We start from the raw sequence: 6,277 nt of genomic DNA, 5'->3' as shown, positions 1-6,277 counted from the left end.
TTACAAAAAATTTTTTAATGGCAAGAATTGACTAAAAGGAAAACAATCCATACAGTTGGAGCAAGCATCAGAACCAGATGTGACAGGGTGTTGGTGTTAGATGGGATTGAAAACAAGGATTAATATGCTAAGGACTAATGGATAAAGTAGACAGCATGCAAGAACAGATAGGCGATGTAAGCACAAAGATGGAAATCCTTAAAAAGAACTGAAGAACCCTGTAAGGGAAATACACGTCTTTGATGGGCTTGCTAGTAGACTGGACACGACTGAGAGAATCTTTGCGCTTCAGGAGTTATCAGTAGAAACAGGTAACAGGAGAAAGACTAGGGGGAAAAAACACAATATCCAAGGACCATAGGGCAGCTACATGAGGCATACAACCTATGTGTAACAGGAGTGCCAGAGAAGATGGAAAGAACAGAAGAAATACTTGAAACAATAATGAGTGAGAATTTACCCCAGTTCCAGGAAGCTCAGAGAATGCCTGTCAAGATAAATTGCAAAAAAAAACCCCACAACCAACTACTTAGGCATAACATTTTCAAAGACGACAGTACAAGACAGAAACAGATGTAGTAGATATTAATCCAACTATATCAGTGATCACTTTGAACATCAGTGGTCTAAATACACCAATAAAAAGCATAGATTGTCAGAGTGGATCAAAAAACACAACTATATGTTGTCTACAAGAAACTAAATATGAAGACATTTCATATAGATTAAAGGTAAACAAACAGGCAAAGATAACCATGCTAACACTAATCAAAGTAAGAGTAGTGTTTCTGTTTTGGCCACACCACGTGGCTTATGAGGTCTTAGTTCCCCAACAAGGGATTGAACTCTCAGCAGTGAAAGCACAAAGTCCTAACCACTGGACCGCTAGGGAATTCCCAGGAGTAGTTATTTTATTTTCAGACAGAGCAGACTTCAAGGACAGTTATCACCAATAAAGAAGGGGGCACAGTATCATGATAAAAGGAGCAATTCTTCAAAACAACGTTAATTAAATGAAGCAAAAGCTGACAACTGAAACAGATAAATCCGCATTACATTTTGACACTTCAACACTCAACTCTAGGTGACTGATAAAAAATAAGTAGAAAGCAAGTCTATAAGCCTTGAACAACCCCAGTCAGTGTAACTGTTATTGACAGAGTGTTCTACTCAACAGAATACACATTCTTTTCACATGCACATGGAACATTTCACCAATATATACCAAATCTTGGGTAATAAATCTTTTCAAGAGTTAAAGAATTAAAACCATACATAGTATGTATGCTCTTTGTCAATTAGGGAAATCAAAGTAGAAATCAATAATAAAGGTATTTTTTAAATTCTCAAATGTTTGTGGATACTGGAAAAAACTTTATTTTTGATCTGCACAGCACACAGCCTGTGGGATCTTAGGTCCCCGGACCAGGGATTAAACCCGTGTGCCCTGCAGTGGACGTGCAGAGTCTTAACCACTGGACCACCAGGGAAGTCCACAGACAACAGATTTTGAGCTAATCCATGATTCAAAGAGGAGGTCTTAGAAATTACAAAAAGTCTTAGAAATTAGAAAACTGGAGCAGAATGAACATGAAAATATATCAAATTTGTGAAAACAGCTAAAAGAGTTCATAGGGAATTTTATAGCACGAAATGCTTATAGAAGAGGAAACCTAAAATTCTACCTTAAACTAGAAAAGACTGAACTAAACCCAGAGCAGTCAATATAATTGAAAAAGGAGATAAGAAAAATATCAATGAAATAAAAACTGATTCTTTGAAAAGAAAAAGATTAGCAGATTAACTCCATCTGGAATGACCAAGGAAAAAGGACACAAATGACCACTGAGGAAGGCGAGAAGGGCTGCTGTGATGAGCTCCGGTGACAGCAGCATTATTGGTGATCGCCCAGACCTGGAAGCATTCCAGACATCCTTCAGTAGGTGAAGGAATAAACAAGCTATGCTTGTTAAGTGGAGCCCCACTTGGAAATCGAAGAAGCTACTGAAACAACCGGTGAATCAGGCATTTCCCACGGAATGAAGACTCCAGACTTAAGATGCAGACTGCATGCTGGGGACTGAACTGTACCTCCTCCCCGCTAAATATGCTCATCCTAACCCTGGTTGGGACAAGTCAGTGGAGACAGGAAGGATGTTTGTGTTTGCCAGAGGCTGGAGGTGGGGAGAACGGGCAGTGACTGCCATTGGGAATGGGGCTTCGGTACTGGATGATGGAAGGTTCTGGAACTAGGGAAACTGCACAACACTGAATGTATGTACTCAGGGCCATGAACTGTACTCTGTAAAATGACTTAAATGGTCTATTTTATGCATACTGTACAACTTCTTAAAGTTTTACCTGGAAGAAGGTGGGGGTAAAAAATAGGATTTATGTGATGAGCTTACAGATCTGATCCAACACAGCTGCTGAGCAGAACGAGGGGTTGAAGGGTTCAGGGGTTGGAGTGCAAAGGAGAGTGGAGCTTAACCCGTGTTCTGCCCAGGATCCCTGGGGAATTTGCTAAGGGAGGAAGCAAATTCATCCACTCAACACCGGGCCCAGAGGTGGCTGCTGCATGTGACCAAGTCAGGCACACCTAGGCCTTGAAATGACTGCAGAAACCGGGCTGCAAAGGCTGTGTGTGTCTGCCCTTCACCACATCACAACTGAAAGCACCCTGAAGCGGAATTTCACAGAAAATGCCAGCTGGATTTTCTTTGGAGCCTCAATCAAAACGGACTACTGACTGGCCGTTGTGTACAGAGCAGATTCGGGAGACTGCCTGGCCTCTTACAGACGTCCTGCCCCTGCCCCAGTCTTGACCGCGACTGGGCTGCGATGGAATTAATCTCCCTGAAGCTGTGAGGTTGCTCGGGTGCCTGACAGCCGTCCCATCCTCCCTTGCGGACCATTTTCGGAAGGCTTTGAATGGTGTCCTCCAAGACACAGGCTGACCTTCGAAAGAGTGGGTGTTACAATGATTTTAACATGAAGAACTCCTCAACGGAGTAACAGGAGACAACTCTTTTCTTGGAATTATTAAAGTAGTTTGATTGGTGGCTCTTATTCTTGCTCAGTGTTCATTCAGATGGTCTGACTATTCTGGGCTGGACTGGTTGCGGGTGTCCATCTGCAATCTCAAGGCCACGTCCAGCAGGCACTGGGAAGACAGGCACTGTCAGCACGGGCGCTGGCCCCTGGACATGGTAGACCCAAGTCCAGCCCCTCCTGTGTGTGTCAGAACAGCAGCAATCACTGATTTTCTGGAGTCACACGTCTGCTCTGGACATCAAGACACCTTCGTCCGTAGCACCTGCCCAAGAAAGTAACTGGCCCTTTGAGGTAACTAGCCCTCATCAGTTCACACCCCCCAGAAGACAAACTCACCGTCACGCAGACTGTGCTCGATGACCGAGCTCTGACTGGCAGCCAGGATGAGGACTCTATAGAGTCTATGATATTCCTCCAGCATCTGTGCGCAGCACCGTCAGAACAGATGCCCAGGTGAAAACAGCTTTTATTCATGGTGACATTTCTCACACATAAAATATATATAAATTTCACTAGGTAGGTGTTGCCGCGGATCCTTTTTGTAAAAATCCACTGTATGTTTCTATTTTGGTGGCTGTGGTATAAATACTTTAAATGGATGCCAAAACTATAAAATCACTAACCCGAAATCCATGATGCCAAAATGTGGCAAGGACTTTATGAGAAAATTACAGACGAGTATTTCTTATACACACATACACACACGGATCCTTAAATATACAGCAAGTCCGATTGGCAGTAACTAACAGTAACTGAACAAGGACAACGCACCGCGACCCAGTGGGGTTTATCTCAGGATGGCAGAGTTGGTTGAACGCTCAGAAATCAGTGTGATTCACCACGCGAACGGAGTAGGTAACCATCTTACAAAACCACGTACCCATCTGCAGCGGCACGAAGCTGAGTGCTCACACCTCCTTCAACTCGGCGCTCTCAACAGCTCATCTGCCCCCCTCTCGTCTTGACCCCACCCAGCTGCATCACGGGGCACTGTTCAGGTGGGTCCAGAGCCCTTACATGCTTAGAGTGAAAAAACCCTGCATTCCGCAGAGAAACGAAACAGAATCCACAACATACATACCATTTCCAACATCCAAGATACAACCCCACAGTACTAGGACACGCAGGTCCATATGACTAGTACACAGAATGAAAGAAAATCAATGAAGACTTGCTCTGAGAAGATCCAAATGTGAGAATGACCAAAGACTTTAACTCCTGTACTACACGTATGCACAGGATGTAAAAATTGTTCATGTGCATGAGCGAATGAAAAAGTTAGTTAAGAATTAGAAACTAGTTTTAGATTCATCTCAAGTTTAAAGGATATTGTAAAGTCTTTAAAGAAGAGTGGGCAGTAATAGGTCATTTAGTGGTATTCAATGACATGATCCTATTTTTTTAAACAGGAAAAAATACTTTAAAAACTGTATGAACAGCCTTAGTAATCATTGAGTGAGGTAATATAAGATGTTATACATGTGTACTTGAATCCCAACAAGAGACAACAGCAGAAGAAATTATTTGAGGGAACAGCTAGGAAATCCCACAAACTTGATGAAAGACATAAATCTAGATTCAAGAAGCTTAGCAAGCCCCGTGCGTGATAAACACAAAGAAAACCAAACGTAAACATCACAGTTTCCAAGTTGTAACGCCATAAAATAATTCTGATCCTCTTGGAACAGAGGACATGGGAAGGACAAAAGGAAGACTCCCAGCTTTCCCCACGCAAGTTGAACAGCTTTGCCATTAAAACAAGCAAACATGAATAGTAGTGCGCTTACGGTGCCGCTGTGATATTACATTACTGACGGGGAGAAAATCCTTATCACGTCCTGATACATTCTGTCCCTCAGCTCTTCACAAACAGAAACAATCACTTTTGAGTTTTTGGAATTCCACTAAAATTTTATTTTTAGCTATTATTCCATTTGCTTTCAAGTTCATCTGGGGAAAAAAAATGCTTAAGATCAGCAGAGCCATGTAATCAGAACATAGTTCTTCATGAAGCAGTATAGGAAGTCCCTGAGTAATAAACCAATCAGGTGAAAGATGGAACTGTAGTAGGGCAACTATGTAATTTTCACCCAAAGTAGAAAAGAAGGTTAAGGTGGATGAGACACCACTACCTGGGGCAGGAAGAGGAGCTGGGGTTGAGTCACCCTTGGCTTGATCAGTGCCCGACCATCTGGTGCAGAAAGATGAGGCCCTTTCCTCATTACATGCTGGGAAATCAGGCCCAGACTGAATGATGAAAACAAGACCCGTACATCGACGCCAGTGAAAAGCGTTCTGTTTTAATCACGAGCCAATACTAGAAACCATAAAGGAAATAGGCTGATCAATCAGACTATGTAAAGATTCAAGATACACAGCAAAGTAAAACCCCTCAAACTGAAACAAACACAAAGTGAAAAAAATGACATGGGGTGATTATTTTTAAAGTCCTTATAAACAAAATACACCAACAGAAAAATAAGCAAAGGCATGAGTAAGCAATATACAAAATAATTTCACATGGCCAGCAAATGTATTCCAAAACGCTCAACCTGGCTAAAAATCAGAGCTCTTTTTTCTCTATCAAATATTAAAAAGCCTGTGCTCAGAGCCTTCTGGTGAGGATGAGGTGTTGGTTACTGAAGTTGACACAATCATGGCGGGCATGATAAATCTTACACATATAGATCCTCTGGCCTGGCAATTCCAGTTCTATTACCCAAAGAAATAGGTGGACAAGTGTGTAAACATGTATGCACAAGGATTTCCATTTCCAAAATGTTTATAAAAGCAAAAAATACAAGTAGGCATCTTTGGGCAATTATAGTACGTCCTGACACGTTCTTGAATTGTGAACTGTTAAAAGAATGGTCCCAATAATGCGATTGAGAATCACAGACTTCACCCGGAAGGCATGGGGGTTCCAAAGGTCGTCTCTGGAGATGGCAGCTCAGGGTGATGTTGATTCCCACGTCATGTTCTTGTATGTGTTCACCTTACAATGAACGTTTTGTATTGTGATTAGTGTTTTTTGATCCACTCTGAAGACCAAAATTTCAGCCTAAGTTCCAAAAGTACTAAAATTGATGAAATACTTTTTACACAAAAGAGGCCAGGGACTAAGTTGTGTGAAATCACCTACAAGTTTGGTTTGGTTGCAGGAAGGAAATGCAAACATGAGAAGCTTTGGTCTCACAAGCTGCCAAGTAAGGAGGGGAGTAGG

Source organism: Bos javanicus, chromosome 19 (assembly GCF_032452875.1).
Source record: "Bos javanicus breed banteng chromosome 19, ARS-OSU_banteng_1.0, whole genome shotgun sequence".
NCBI classification, from domain to species: Eukaryota; Metazoa; Chordata; class Mammalia; order Artiodactyla; family Bovidae; genus Bos; species Bos javanicus.
This window is presented reverse-complemented; position numbering follows the sequence as displayed.